The 16,449-nt window shown below is 43.1% G+C and overlaps 1 pseudogene across 1 annotated transcript; it reads right to left on the bottom strand.

Moving 5' to 3' along the window:
• Positions 1-234: 234 nt before the first annotated feature.
• Positions 235-6,016, bottom strand: LOC104566041 (metaxin-3-like; annotated as a pseudogene). Its single transcript, XR_015913743.1, has 7 exons — positions 5,974-6,016; positions 4,840-4,916; positions 3,277-3,369; positions 1,912-2,094; positions 1,683-1,765; positions 686-843; positions 235-278 (listed from the first exon to the last, which is right to left on the bottom strand). The product of XR_015913743.1 is annotated as a metaxin-3-like (transcript).
• Positions 6,017-16,449: the final 10,433 nt, after the last annotated feature.

Raw genomic sequence — 16,449 nt, 5'->3', positions numbered from 1 at the left:
ATGTTCTGGAAAAAAAGATTACTGTTTTAGTTCAATAAACAGAGAACATATGGTTTAGAGTATATATCTGATAGCTCTTTTGAGGAATCATCCCAAATTTCTACTTTACTTTCTGGTACTCAGAGCCAAAGTATTTGGGGAAAAAAAAAAAAAAAAAAAAAAAAAGAAGGAAAATATGCACTTTTAAACTGAGGACCTATAGCACACCATGCTATAGTGGGAGGAGGAGTGGGATTACAGTGGGATTACTACTGAAACCTGTCCAGCTGGAGAATAGCCTGGAGAGTAAGGTAGAAAGATGAAGAGTGAAAAGGTTCTTAGAAAAGCTTTCAAATCTCTTAAAAAAATGCATTGGAGATAAAGTTCGTACAGTATTTCTATCCCCTCTAAAAATAATTTAAGTGCAAAAGGCATTCCACACCAGAAACAAACAGAAATATTGAGTGTGAGCCATAGCACAGACACAGGTGTATTTTGCCAGTGCCTGACAGGCTTTAAAAGTAAGGATTTAAACTTAGGTTTTAATTTACAATCATTTTTGCACAACTTTAAAATTTCTTATTCATACAAATTCCAGCATGAACTGGAATAAAATCTACTCCTGTCTTGGCTCACAGATGGAAACCATCACTCCTAAACTAAATTGTCTATACATGACAAAAGGGGGAGAAGAAACACAGCTTACCTGAGACGCTTAACCTAAAGTAAAAACTTAAAATATCATCACAGAAACAACACATATTGGCAAGCTGTTTCAAATGCTCTTGTAATTGTACTCTGGGGAAGTACACCTTATAAAGAGGTGCAAGGAAACCAAACACAAAGGCATCCAAGGTAGAAGGCCTGAAAGAGTAACAAAACAAAACAGTGACTGAGACAGGGTATTAAGACCACTATTACATATCCCTTTTCTGTGCATGTCAAAGACTTTGGACAGAACACAGTCAGCCCTTCTGACATCCCATCTTTTCACATCAACCTGCTAAAAGCTTTGTAGAGAATATCTATGGATTTCAGCACCTCCGGATGAGAGGCAAGGAGGCAAGCTGAAACAATAACTTCAAGATTAAAATTCTGTCATGTCATGATGTCACACAGACTGCTAAACAAGCCACTTGAAAACACATTTCTGGCACAGCAAAGACCATGCAGACAAGCTGCATGCCAGAGGAACCAAATCCTCTCTCATGCAATGGTCCAACCAACAGGTGCTCCTTTTGGGACCTCTTGGAGCTATGTTGGTGGCACTATCCATTTTCTGTTCTACACACGTACCACAGGAAGAGGAGTGTTCCCACCTCTTCCCATGGAGGTTCTGACACCACCTCAGGCTTAAAGTGTTTTTCTATATGGAGGTGCAGAAGGTAACATTCAGTGATTAGAAAAGCATTCTCAAGTGCTATACTAATTCATCAAGCACCCCACATACTCTGAGCAGCTGTAGACAGCATCTGCCTCTCAATGAAGAAAATGCAGAATGAGGGAGGATATAATGAGACACTGCACTGATTTCATCAGTCCAAAGATCTCATTTGTACCCTGTTCCCTTTTCAGATCTTACCTGAAACAACAGCACAAAGCACAACCCACTGCGCAGCACTTTTTAGCATTTGGAGGTAACAAACCCCAGTGCTCACTGTGTCACGTAGTACCTGTTTTCTTAGCCATTAAAGAAGATGTGCACTCATGTATTTCCAAAGAAAAACTGAGATGATCCCAATCTCTTCGACAGGAGATTTAGGCATTCCTTGACATCCCTGTATATCTGATAAGACACAAAACTGTCTAAGAGTCCTAGCTAGTATGCACAGCATCATTCACTATTTGCCAGTGTGTTAACCTCTTTCAGTTCTTCTCTTTGACAGCACCAACATACAAACCAAACCAAATTCTTCACTTCATGACACATACCTGTGCTTCCACTTCAGTGAGACTGTAGAGTGGAGGACCACCCCTGGTCAGCAAGAACCTGTTAAGAGCTTCCCTGGACATACTTCTAGGCAGATACAAACTCAGTGGGAAGGGAATTCTTGAGGCAAACCATGGCTTTGTCACACTGCAGTAGTTTTCTGCCTCGACCCAGGACGTGTGCAGCTGTATAAACACAAGGAAGAACCTGAACAACAGACTGGAATTTGAATAAGAATAGTACATTTCTCTTCAAATCTTAATGTGTAAGATCTCTGCCACAGAAGCAGCAGGAATTGTAATTTAAAGCAATCAGGTTCCATACTCAATTATATTAATACTTTGAGTGTAGACATATACAATTAATACCACAGCTAATTTATATCTAAATGAAAATAATCAGGGATATTACATTGACATATATATGCATAAAATTACATTCACACATTGAGAGTGTGTGTATATATACACACACACACACACAGTATATATACACACACATAGTGTATGTAAACATACACACACACTGTAAATAGAAACTATATTTAAATACTTATACAACTATAAAATAAAAAGGTTCTAGTTTCCAGAATGTCTGATACTACACCATACTTTCAACAGGATCAGGTTTGAAATGTTTTGAATTTTCTTTTGGAATTTTACATAAATCTTAAAATAAAAATAAATTATGGGGATGATAAGCCCTGCAGAACAGCTGAAGAGGCTGGCTTGTGACACGTCTGATCATAATAATTTTTCCTGGACAAACTGAAGGAAGTCATTCACCTCCAGCTCAGAGGCAGACCCAATCTCTGGGGATATTTATACCTGTAACATACCCATATGAAATTGGTGAGGACATGTGGCCATGTACTATTTAGAACCGAAGAACAAAATTACCAGTGGCTAAATTAATTTCTCAAAAGTTCCAATAAAACAGTTATAAAAGTCTTTACACCTCAGGTTTAAACCTCAGGTTTGTACACCTCAGATCAGACACCATCACATACACCATATGTTATTCAGAGGTTTTTCACAAGCATCAAGTGAAACAAAAAAAAAATGGCCAAAGTAAGTTGTTTTTAGGATACTGTTTAGCAAAAAGCATCTAAACCAAAAAAAAGTCAAAGGTACAATTTTAAAATCTGTCATAAATTCATTATCATTAAGCTTCTATCACATTCTTCATCCACTCTGCTTTTTCTCATTTTCAGAAGTTGCTAGGCAATAGTTCCTAAATTTGATTTGCAGAGCAAACACATTCCAGCCAGGACTATGGTGTTACTTTAACATTTCTCCCATTGGGCACCTCTTGCAATATTTACCTCCAAAAATTCTGCCCTCTGTAAAATATTTCCCGATATTTACCATAGCAGGAAGCAGTTTCTCTTCAAGTAGTGCAATATATGCCAGTGTATTAGCACCTTGTTTTGCAGACAATTCATAGTCAGCATTGTATTTCTATGAATGGAAAAACAACACGCTTAACAGCTATCAAGTTAGCAAATGCAACAATATTTTTCAGGACAAAAAGCACAGTTTCACTAGAATTTCCTTCCTTTACTTCTTCAGTCTCTGTCTCACTTCTTTACATTTTACATTCTTGCTCACCCATTCCTAGACTTTTGCAACCTTCTGTTCCCAAAATAACTCTTGTGCATACCTCCCATTGCTTGCCAAGCAACTGTCCAGTATTGCAAAGAAGTTTTCAGCATTTGTGGCTGTAGCAAACCTCTAGCAAATCCTGGTCTTTATTTTTGGATAAGAATGCTTTGATTTATTATCTTCTACCTTTAATTAGCTTTTTAAAAGTTTGAAAATGAGGGATCAACAACATAAGAGACCAAACACACAACTGGATTAACGCAGTTTCAGCTAACCCTACCTTTTAATTCTGACACAGGAACCTTTTAATTAGCATAAAAAGGGCTGGTAAATTTGGGGGATGGGAGAGAGTTAGCTTTATTAATTTAGAAGCAGCAAAAGGTTAGTGCCAATATTTTCTGAAAAGTATGCATATCACTGTTATACTTTAACTGAGTCTCTCCCCCCCCCCCCCCCCCCCTTAAGGAATCTGAGGAATTCAAATGTTAGGAAACTTTTGAATTTTAAAAAGACTGTCTAAAATACTATCTCAAACTCTCATTTTTTTTGTATTCTATTTTTCTTTCCCAAAAAAGATTCAAAGTTTCACTACCAAGTCATTCATCAGACAATCTTGATTAGACAGAAACTGAATTTCTAATATAAAAACAGAATAGAAGGCTGGAGGACCATCTTAGAAATAAAAAGACAATGCCATGCTTTTTAGACATCTTCATATTCTGTGAAAAGAAACTATATAGCTTTATTCTTTGTGAATAAAACATTACGTGACCTCCAAAATGCTGGCAAGCATTGATTAGATAATAACATGATGTGCATCAGGAAAAACTAGCAGACACTTTTCTGCTACAAACTACTGAAAAATTACAGTAGGTTAAAAATAAGCTTTATATATTATCCTTCAAAAATAGCATTAAGAGACAAATACCCATTTGAACAGTTAAAACCACTCTTCTCAAACTGCGATCTCCTATGTCTGCAAAGCCATAATGCCATTAACCCATTTTAATTAAGAGCGTGATGAAACTGCAGGGTGCTCAGTTAGAAATGCTCAACCAGGGCTAGTTAGCTGTCCTGTTTTTTTTTTTTTTTTTTCTTTTTCTTTTTGTGCGTCTGTTTTTAAACCTTTCAGAGGACTAACAGTAAACCTTCTAAATAGCTATCTGTAATCCACCATTTTGCAAGCCTTACGATGTCTGGAAAATACGAGCACAGGGTCAGAAGTGACTTCCAGGCTCTTGGAAGCCTGTATCAATATATAGAAAGGACACAAACACAAACTAGGAGGCAGAAAAAAAACCCTCGAATCTCTTGAAAGAGACCTGCCTGCTTTCTTAAGCAGTTTAGTATTTTTGCTGACTGAGAAAGAACGGTGTCTTCTGATATCAAGATTAGTACCTCTCCTAAAAGGCATGAATAATACAGTCATCAGAACCTACACATACGACTTCTAACCTAACTGGACAATGATTAGTCACTTCGCCTATCTCCCTTCTCTCCACAGCATGCTCTCATCTTCCAAAGGCATATGCATAAATTAACAGCACAATACAGTAAAACTTAGTTTAACTAAAAAGGACCCACATCAAATCAGACTGAAGCCGACACCATCTAATAGATTATTGATACTTTGCAAACCAGACTAGTTATCTGGATTTCAGATATCCATCTTAAATCAAAAACAAAACAAAACCAGCCCAACCCCTCACTCAACTCACCCACCCCTAGGCCAATTCTTCTATCCTCTTTGCCTCCTACCCTTCCCTCCCTTCCAAATCCATTTTGGCCACTTGTTTTCTCTTGCCTCGCTACAACCACTGTCCAAACTACAGCACAGACCCCAAATAACTCCCTTCCCCAGAGGCATCCTGCCCTGGTGCTACTGATTAGATTGCAGGAGCAAGGAGTGTAGACTGAAAACCCTCTGGAAGAGGGGCTGTCTTACACACATGGTACATTCACTTTTCACAATGAGCCAAATGTGACTGATACTTTACTAGCACATAGCAGCATAATTACCACAATTGCCAGCAACATGTTATTTGGATTTTTTGGGGGTATGGATTTTATGTATCTTGACTATCAAGAAAGCCAAAGGACTTCTGAGAGCCTAGTTCTTGGTATTTTCTGCTAGCAGCAGAAAAAAAAAAAAAACCACTAAAGAACAAAAGTCAAAGGCCCAAACTGTGTGGAAACAGTAATGCCTAAATTGAACACGTGGTAAGTATAAACAGAGTACTTTAAACTTGCAGTGATTTTATCTTTCTGGAATACACCTAGACAAAAATTGTGTCACAGAACAAACAGGTAAGTAATAAGTATCCAAGTTTTCCTGTCTCGGTACCTTATCTTGAACATCTCTGACAACTAGATGGCGAGTTACCTTTTCGAATTCAACTTGTCCAGCTAAGCGCAGTAGTTAGGATCCCACTGATACAAGCTGCACTCCTTCAGACTCACTCTCAACTTTCAACTGCAGCCGGTGCCGCGAGTGGGCAGTCATGCGCGCCCCTCGGCGGGCACTGCGGGGGCATGCAGACCGCGGCTGACTGTCCCTGCCCAGCCTCACGTAGGCTGAGGGAGCTGGGCCTGTTCAGCCTGGAGAAGAGAAGGCTGAGAGGGGATCTAATCAGTGTATATAAATACCTCAAGGGAGGGAGTGCAGAGGACGGTCATGGTATCTTTTCAGTGGTGGCCACTGATAGGACTAGAGGAAATGGCCGGAAACTGAAACATCAAAAATTCCATAGGAACTTAAGGAAAAATTTCTTAACAGTGAGGGTGACAGAGCACTGGAACAGGCTGCCCAGAGAGGTTGTGGAGTCTCCTTCTCTGGAGATCTTCAAAACCCGCTTGGATGCAGTCCTGTGCCACGTGCTTTAGGTGTCCCTGCGTATGCAGGGGGGTTGGACTAGATGATCTCTAGAGGTCCCTTCCAACCCTAAGCATTCTATGATTCTATGATTCTATGATTGAGGGCGTGTAAATAGCAGTGGTCAGTAAGGTGGATTTGGAGACCAGCAGCTCTGATCAGACTGTATGAGTCTTTTGTATATATATATATATATATATATATTTAACTGTAGGCCTTTAACATTGCATTTTGACACTTCTGCAGACATTCTGTGGCATTTTTAATTCTTAAAATATTAAGTCAAGTGGCTTTATCCTTCCTGAACAAGAAGGAAAAATACCACACTGCCTTAAAAAAAAAAACGGGGGGGGGGGGGGGGGGAAGGAAAATAAATGACTGACAACAGTGAAAATGGTGATTTTTTAAAGGGGTTGATTACATTTCTCTCCATAAAGGGGTATGTAGGGGAAAGGTCCTTCAGGACACCTTTTCTTTCATCTCAGCTGATTCCTGGTCCCTCTCCCTGGGTACTTCATTGAGGCCCTTGCTGGACGTGCAAGTTCTGGGAGTGCGAGAGGCTGCTCACAGCCTGACCCCAATGGGCTGTCTCAGCACAGCAAGCGTGCCGGTGTGTGACTCTGGAGGTGACTAGAGGTGTAAACCTACCCTGCAGTGCCGTAGCGTGCAGTTCATCTCTACACTGTCACAGAAGCCAGAGCAAAGATGAAAAAAGGGCAGTCTGCATCTTCCCTCCCCGCTTCTGAAGCTATTCATGAGTTTTTTCCTCTTGGTTGCTTGAATGGAATTCCTCTTAGTGTACATGAACCGTAGATAGGTTGAGAATGAATATATGCCTTGACTTGAAAAAGTGCACTCAAGCCTGTGTTCCTGAGAAAGCATAACTTCCTCTGGAACTGTTTTGTATTTGAAAAGGTATTGTACACATTTATTTTCCTATGAAAATGTTGCAGGGTCAAACCTGTAAGTGTCCAAATAAATGTGGAGGGACATGGTCTACAGCTACACTGCACTTGGCTTTCATTTGTTTCAAGACTTCTCTTAGTTTCACTTCTGATCCTTAAGCCATCCCTATAATTCCTTGGAAATGGTGAGTGTTCCTGGTGCACAGTAGGTGCAAAATATGAAAGATGGATTAAGCAGACAGGATTCCTTCCTCCTTCCCCTATCTGTTACTTGGAATTTGAACAAGTATTGTACATATCTCTAAAGCAAAATCCATAATGTTGGCAGCTACTCTGTATTCTCTGTGTTTAGAGTTACATAAATTAAGCAGGACAAATATTTAACTGTGGAGTTGAGATTTAATGGCAGATCCTGTGTTAAGAATTAGTCTTATGTTTCTGTAAGAAACTTCATAGAATCATAGAATCATAGAATGCTTAGGGTTGGAAGGGACCTCTAGAGATCATCTATTCCAACCCCTCTGCACACGCAGGGTCACCTAGAGCACATGGCACAGGGCTGCATCCAAGTGGGTTTTGAAGCTCTCCAGAGAAGGAGACTCCACAACCTCTCTGGGCAGCCTGTTCCAGTGCTCTGTCACCCTCACTGTTAAGAAATTTTTCCTTAAGTTCCTGTGGAACTTTTGGTGCTTCAGTTTGTGGCCATTACCTCTAGTCCTATCAGTGGCCACCACTGAAAAGAGACCAGCACCATCCTCTGCACTCCCTCCCTTGAGGTACTTGTAGACACTGATTAGATCCCCTCTCAGCCTTCTCTTCTCCAGGCTGAACAGGCCCAGCTCTCTCAGCCTCTCCTCGTAGGGCAGATGTTCCAGGCACCTGATCATCCTTGTGGCCCTGCGCTGGACTCTCTCCAGCAGCTCCACATCCCTCTTATACTGTGGAGCCCAGAACTGGACACAATACTCCAGATGTGGCCTCACTAGGGCTGAGTAGAGGGGCAGGATCACCTCCCTCGACCTGCTGGAGACGCTCTTCTTAATGCACCCCAGGATCCCATTGGCCTTCTTGGCCACAAGAGCACACTGCTGCCTCATGGTCAACTTATCATCCACCATGACACCCAGGTCTTTCTCCGCAGAGCTGCTCTCCAGAAGGTCAGTCCCCAGCCTGTACTGGTGTCTGGGGTTATTCCTCCCCAGGTGCAGGACCTTGCACTTGGCCTTGTTGAATTGCATGAGGTTTCTCACCGCCCAGTTGTCCAGTCTATCCAGGTCCCTCTGGATGGCAGCGCAGCCCTCTGGGGTATCGGCTACTCCTCCCAGTTTCATGTCATCAGCGAACTTGCTGAGGGAGCACTCTGTGCCTTCATCTAGGTCATTGATGAATAAATTGAACAGGACTGGACCAAGGACTGACCCCTGGGGGACCCCGCTAGCTACAGGCCTCCAATTAGACTCTGCACCGCTGATCACCACTCTCTGGGCCCTGCCATCCAGCCAGTTCCTAATCCACCTCACTGTGCACTCATCTATCCCACACTGCCGGAGCTTGCCCAGGAGGATGTTGTGAGGGACGGTGCCAAAAGCCTTGGTGAAGTCGAGATAGACGACATCCACCGCTCTCCCCTCGTCTATCCAGCCGGTCATTTCATCATAGAAGCCTATCAGGTTAGTCAAGCAGGATTTCCCCTTGGTGAATCCATGCTGACTACTCTTGAGCACCTTCTTGTCCTCCATGTGCCTGGAGACAATAGCCAGTATGAGCCGTTCCATCACTTTTCCGGGGACGGAGGTGAGACTCACTGGCCTGTAGTTGCCTGCCATATATAATGTCATTGACTCTATGGAAATTTTTGAAGATACCCTGCCCAATAGCCACTTTATGATTCTTATTCAAAAATCTTAAGCTCTAGTAAATTAAACTAGAGAATGTACTTCAGAGAATATGCAACAGTGAAAAGGCAAGAGCTAAATTAATTTTATTATTGAAAATGATGATCAGAAGGTCAAATAGCCCTAGCCAGACAGCAGATAAATGTTATACTTTGCAAAAATCCCTTAAAGAAGGCTGTGCTTGAGCACAAAATCCCCTTTAGTTTGTAACGTACTGCAGTAATAAAACTGAATACAGAAATGAAAACGTGAAGAATTGCAGGGAGCTTTATGTGCACTGGCTGCGTGCACATAGATGTGGATTTAAACTGTTGTTCATAAACATGGTGAGCCTGTTCTCTTCTGGGACATGGTATCGTGAGATGTTCTATTGGCCCCTCTGCTCAGATGTTCATTCCCAATGCTGCAGATAGAGTTCCCGGGAGCAGGATTCGGCCTCAGGAATCCAGTCCTAATGAGCTCGTAATGCTCATCAGTGATCTTCCTCCCAGAGAGCCTGCTGTAACTAAACCAGAAGTAGAAATGATATTTTCAATTCCTTATTAACTACTTCTAACAGATGGGGGAACATTTTGTGGGAGTGAGTTGCGGGCAGCCACCCGGACGGCGGGGAGCTCCACGGGGCCTGTCCAGTCCCCTCGCACGGCAGCCCATCCCCTCCAGCGCCTTTGGCCGCCCTCCCTGCGCGCACAGGGCAGTCCCGTTAAGCGACGTGGAGCAGAGGAGCACAGTGGAGCAGTGCGGCCGGCCCTGCGCGCCCTGTGGTCGCCATGCGCTGCAAGCACGGCGCGTTGCTGCTGCTGGCACTGCTGCTGCCGCCGCTGCTGCTGGTGCTGCGGCTCCACAACCCTCGAGGTAAGAGCCACAGGATCCCCACGCCCCTTGCGCGGCGCCCTCCCCTGGCGTGGCGGGAAGCAGGGAGTGCTCGTGCGGTTCCTGCTCGTGCTTGTGACCGCAGCGGAGCCGCGCGGGCTCCGGGGCTGATGCTACACTGCAGCGGAATTACGGGGAATAAAGGGTCTGTTCCTAGCACTCCCATGGCACTAATTTTATTTCTACGTTCTCCTTCAAGGACTTCACACCATGTCTTTTAATGCATTACACAGCCAGTCTGTTAGCACAGAGCCAGGCTTGTCATTTCAGGGCAGATCTGCAGAAATGGCTTCCCGCTTTCTCCAGATGTAGCCGATCTCTTGCCCGCATTACTAGGACGGAGTGCAGATCCTTGCTAATGAATTCGGAAGGCAGCAGGGAGATCCCTGGGAGGTGTCTGTGGGCGATTCAGCCCCGTGTGCTGGGACGAACTTGTGCCCGCATCGTGCACTGCATGAACTCAAGCCAGCTGTGCGGGTGCCTCTCAGGTTTCACAGCCTGTTTTTATCAGTTTGTTTCCAAATAAAGTGATTAACAAACTATTCTTCAAAAACTGAAATGTGAAATCCTAGAAGATTCATTTTCTCACTTCTCCCAGGCAAGCAATTACCTCCGCAGAATCTAAAAGCTGTCTCTGCCTTAAACTCTACTGCAGATGTAGCATTTCCATAACTCCATTGCTCTTCTGCTGGCCCCTTTTGCTAACATGTGAGTAATTTACCCTAAAGGGTGGGTTCTGCCATGTAACATGTCTACATGCAGGTCAGTGGAGGTATCTCAAGAGAGGATTTGATAGGTGCAACTGGATCCTTCATCAGCCTTCTGGGGGCTCAACTACCAAACCAATCTGAACATTAATTTAAATATGCAAATTTCAAATTTTCCCATAAGTATTTTCCATAAATGTGGAAAACACATTGACAGAAGTGTTTAATTATTACCTTTATAATATTTTTCCTGTATTTTTAAGTGTTTGACTCTACCCCAGATTGATTTGTTTCATCAGATTTCATATAAAATATGTCAGTAGAGCTAGAAGTACTGAGCAGACTGCATACTTGCATTTTTTTGCGCTCAGAGACTAAGTGCTGTATTCTAGTGTTCTGGCTGAGAAGTCACAGCTGTTATTACCTGCAAAATGCTGTTGTGGTGAGCAGTGAGTTACATTTCAGTCTTTCACATGGGCTCTCTGTGAACCAAACAGGGTGAAGTACCCAGCCTTTCCCTTCCACCCTTGGGATCACTAGTCACAGTGGGAGCTGTGGTTGTGGCTCTGAACTGAATGAAGGACCTGTAGTTTGATCAAATCCCTCTCAGATATTCTTGGACCCGAAAGGATTATAGACTTAAGCTCTTGAAAATAGACTATAGATCTATGTTTCAACAATTTCGAGAGATGGATGGAAAAAAAAAAATCTCTTCATTATCCTTGTTTTGGAACTTACATGAGTGTACAAATTAATGAAAGCTACAGAAGGAGCAGTGGGAGCAGTGAGAATCCAGGCTCCAGGTCTCTCTAAGGGAGCCAGGCTTGCCCTGCGGCTCTGGGCAGGGCTGTTGCCCACATCACGCCATCCGAGCACTCACAAGTCTGCGTCTGCCTACGAAGTGCGGAAACGCTCAGTGAGCAGGATGGCCCTGGCCTCCTGGCCAGCAGGCTCGCTCTGAGGGGCTCAGGTCACCCTCCAATAAATAACCCAACCAATATTTAAATAACCCTTGTATACAGTTATTTGTTAGTCTTTATTGGAAGGGAATAATATGTATGATGTTTTCATATCAGTAGGTTTAAATAGATTACCAAGAAACCCATTGCAACAGTTATTGGAGTTTGGAGACATCATGGATTTAGGAACACTCAGGAAAATCCCAGTGTGTTGTTTCTGTGTCATAAGGGGTGTAGTTGACATACTTATGAGTATAATATTCAGGCTCTTTGCTAATGTGCTGTGCAAAAACTGAAATGAAAAATTTGAAGCAGCTTTCACTATGCCTTCAGGCTTATTTTTTTTTGTGAGGCCTGTCTTTGTTATCTGTGTCAAAAAGGAAAGATGAGTCTTGCTTATATAATACATCTCCTGAGGAGCCAGCAAAGTGAGAAGGAGGTTATGAATATCATATTGCTTACCAGGCTTTTTAGCATTTTAATTAATGCCCTCCAAGACACCATCAGAATGATTCTTAGGATAAGCCCACTGGAAATCTCCTGTCTAAAAATGCTGGTGTCAGATTCTGAGTTTAACTGAAATGGGAGCATCAGCATTTGGATTTATTTAAAAAAAAAAAAAAGGTTAAAAAGCTTTCTGTTGATGTGCATCTCTAAAGAGATAAACCTTAGAGATCTACTTGAAAATATTTGAGTAACTTCAATTTGAGAACTAGATATTTCTCTTTTAAAAACTTACCAATAATTTCCAGAATCTTTTGCTAACAGATGACTTGTTTCACAAAATCTATATAATGTCTTCATATTATTCATTGTTATTTTCATGTTATTCATTTTAGAGATGATAAATTGATTTGAATATCCATTTGGAAATAGAGCCCCACTTGCATTTTCAAAAGGTGGCGTGGAGATAAACAGGCTTCAGACTACGTTCATCTTTGCTCACCATTGCATTCAAACTGCTGTTAAAAACATTTTGTTTTTCAGTGTTTGATCTCCTCTCTTACTCCAATAAGGGAATGGTAACCAGCTTTCTGCAGCAAGCACTCAGTGACCCTACGCTGAACGATGTGTACTTGCAACGATCAACCTGCAGTCAAAGAGCACGGCCACCATATTTGGTCTGTATTCATCCACTGACAACAGCAAGTATTTTGAAATCACAGTAATGGGACGGGTGAATAAAGGTGAGTTGCTTGGGGTAGGTAGAGGAAAAATACTGTGGGATCCGTCGTTATTGGTGTGGCCATTGAAAATGGTCAACCTTTGTGCTTGAGTCATCCCTGTTGCATACTGTCGCCCTGGGCCTCTTCCTGAGATCCGAGTGTTGAGAACATCCTCTCTCACTCGCCTTGATTTCCCTTCCCCGACCACATGCTGCTCTCCTGGCCAGGGACCACATCTGCCAGTCCGTGGGCATCCCGCTCTGCCATGCAGCCTGCTCTGAGGCATGCTGAGCAGGGAGAGACAGAAAGGAGGGTTGGAGGAAGCAGTCAAGTTGTTTTTCTTTATTTTTTTTCCCCCCAGGACAATCACTGGTTCTTGTTACTGAGGAATGTGCGGGGGACATGCACATGCCACCTCATGCATATGAACAGCGGGTGCTTGTTCCCTCTTCCCTGGAGGTTAGACGTGACTGTGCAAGGCAAACATTCCTAGTGCTTACAGGATCTTTCGGGAGAATTAATACACTTGTTCGTTGCCTGTGTGAATCACATCATTAATAGTCAAAGCAGAAACTTGAGCAGATTTTTAGAAACTGAGACCTTCATCAGCTCTCTCGGAGTGTCAGATCAGTCTCGCATCTAGGATGTGCTGCACTACTAAGGTTCAGTGAAAAAGTGGAGAAAATGATTGTTGCTCCATTGACTTCACTGCTGATGTGATTAGCTTCTGCTAATGCTATAATTAGGCAGCTGAGTCTAATATACTGAGAAACTCTATCAGTTTTGCAGTTCCTAAAATTTACCAACTTTATTGCTATATAAATATTATATCACATGTTCTCTCTCTCTCTCTCTCTCCCCCCCTCTCATGCCTAATGTCTGTATATACCATATGTAGATATGATGTAAGTAGCAGACTTAAAAGGCTTTTTGGTACAAAGTTGCAAAGTTTCTTTTGTTTTTGTCCTCAGTGTGTTTGGTTGTGTTGTACCTGGGAAGTATCTGTGACAGTATTGGGCATACATATATATGTATACATATGTGTGTGTGTGTGTGTGTATATATATATATGTATAGGCAACATAAAGAAATTTGTAGTGGTAGTGACCCATGTCCTTTATACCTTGAGTAGATGGAGGACTCTTGTAATCTAACTCTTCTAAAGGTCTGATCAGACCTTTTCTCAGCTTCTTCAGCTGTACCGTGGAGATCTCTCTGACTCATTATTATTTTAGTGCATCTTGCTTAGGATGTATGACAGCGTGAGAGAAGTAGGCAGCATTTCACAGCGTCTTCACATGTGATTTCTGTGGAAGTGTCAAGTGTCCCATATGGCTACTTCATATGGTAAGTTAGATTGCATCCAGGAGGCCATCACACGAGCTGAAGCCTGGAGCATGGGGGCTGTCTGTGATCCGCTCAAGCCTGGAGATTGTCGCTCAAGCCGTGAGCCAATGTTGGCATCTTAGAGAAATCTGAAATCAAAATATTTGGGCTTCTGGAAAGGGGCGTGCATGCACAGTGCTCCCTCTGTGTGCTATTTCCACTTATGCACTGTTGCCTGACATTGGCAATCGACTCCGTCCGCCGAGGCGGCCAGGCACGTCCAACCCGTGCCCGGGCCAGAGAGCACAGACACCAATATGAGGATGCTGCAAATGGCGTTTAATATACGCAGGCTGGATCTTATAAAGGTAGCAAAGGCGGAAGCATGCCTATATAGCCAATAAGCGTTGCTCTTTACCTAATATGGCATATGCCTTAGTTCCCTATTCTTCCCGTACATCGCGAGATCTTCCGAGCGCCGTACCCTACATCTCCCCCTCCCCATGTTAATCTAAGTATCCTAAATATCACTACTTTGAACAAGCTGCTGATAGCGTACATTGTGACTGCCTTGTTTCTGTGAGCGTCGTAGCTGATGCAATACATAGTGGGTTATACATGACAAAATAGACATGCCGCAAAAGACACCAATCAATACCATAATGATAATCAACCCAAGCTTCCACAATCAATCCAATTGAACCAGGATAGTAATCATGCCCAGATACTGTTGCCTATGCTCTCAAGCCATCTCCAGTTTCCTGGGTTACATCTTATCACCTGTAGCAGATCTGATCCTACGTTTTGAATGGCCTCCGACCTCTTGCCGATCTTCTCGTAGTCTTTTGTGGTCAGGCAACAAAATGTTAGGTTTTTGAATGTTCTGGACCGGCCTCCCCCCACCTGGAGAATCTCGAAGATTACGTTGATGGCCTCGTGATGTGCTTTGAGTATCTGGTTGACATCCCTAAGACCTGCCGCTATCTGTTGAGACAACGTGTTTACTGCTTTATTCGTCCGCAACAAGTGACAGGTCGAGCTTTGAATTTTGTATAGCCCTGTTGATCCTAAAATCGGGCCGAGGCAAGTAATATTAGCATTCACCAGGACGAGGAATGGTGCCTCGCTCATATTACCCGGTAAAAAGACACCAGGTGACATGGGGGCAAAAAATTTTACAAGGGTTGGGGGTATTTTGTCTGGTGGTAGGTATGCAGCAGCCAGCAAGCATAGCGCGCTAGAGCAGGAAACGTTTCAGGTGGGGAGAATTATAGTACCGTTCGTCCATCTTGTACCTGAGTGTCTAAACAAGTCTTCGGGTATAATCCACTCCCTGTTTCCTTCATCATCCCCGCAGCTAAATCTTCCCACACCTCTGCCTATATTTATTGTATTATAACTTTCATAGGTGGCAGAGGGGTCTGATGTAATCTTTCTCTCCCATTTCTGAGCCTTCTGAGTGACTATCTCTAGGTACCCTGTGAAATTCACATGATGGGAGCGGTATGTCACATTAACATATGACCCATATGGTGACCATGATTCCCCATACACTGTCCCACTAGGCAGTATTGTGAGATTTGCTGCTCTTCGTGCCATTAATTTGCATAAAGCGTTATCTGTTAGCAGAGCCGCAAAACTTACAAAAGCAAAGCATGTTAGTGGATTGTGTGGAAGGAGCGTTTGTAGAAGAATTGTTTGAAAGCAGGAACTGAGAGGAAAACTAGGGCCTCACACAGCTCTGGCATTACAGAGGCCTGCTTGGGGTGCTACACCGTTGCCACTTCTAGGATGGTTGGTACGCACGGACTCTGCTCCTCCACGGTTCCCTGGGCAACGCAATCTGCCCTCCTCGCAGCTGCGAAAGGGAGTAAGGGAGGACAGAGCGGGGTGAAAGCTCCGCGGCCAAACTCTGTTGCACTCCCTTTGCTGGGCTGCTGATAAGCTGCACAGTGGCTGTCTAATGAGAGATATACGATAACAAGTCCGGTGCTGAGCCAGCAAAAGTGGCAAATGATGAACTTTGCTTAAACTTTGCTCATTATAATGTGAAAACCGTACCTCCATCTCAGAAGTTACCCGCCTCCAAGGTACGACCACCCCTCACTGAGCATGCGCTTTAGATTTTCGGTTGACTGTACCTTTAAATGAAAGCGAGAAACTTTTCCACCAATCAACAACAAGGTTAAGTATGACTTTAGTCACTCAAGCTCCACCTGAATGTAAAGAAAAG

Source organism: Tinamus guttatus, unplaced genomic scaffold (assembly GCF_059628265.1).
Source record: "Tinamus guttatus ecotype Peru unplaced genomic scaffold, ASM5962826v1 Tinamus_guttatus_pri_ptg000415l, whole genome shotgun sequence".
Classification (NCBI taxonomy): Eukaryota; Metazoa; Chordata; class Aves; order Tinamiformes; family Tinamidae; genus Tinamus; species Tinamus guttatus.
Note: the sequence above shows the minus strand (reverse complement) of the source record. Positions and strands in the feature narration are given on the sequence as shown.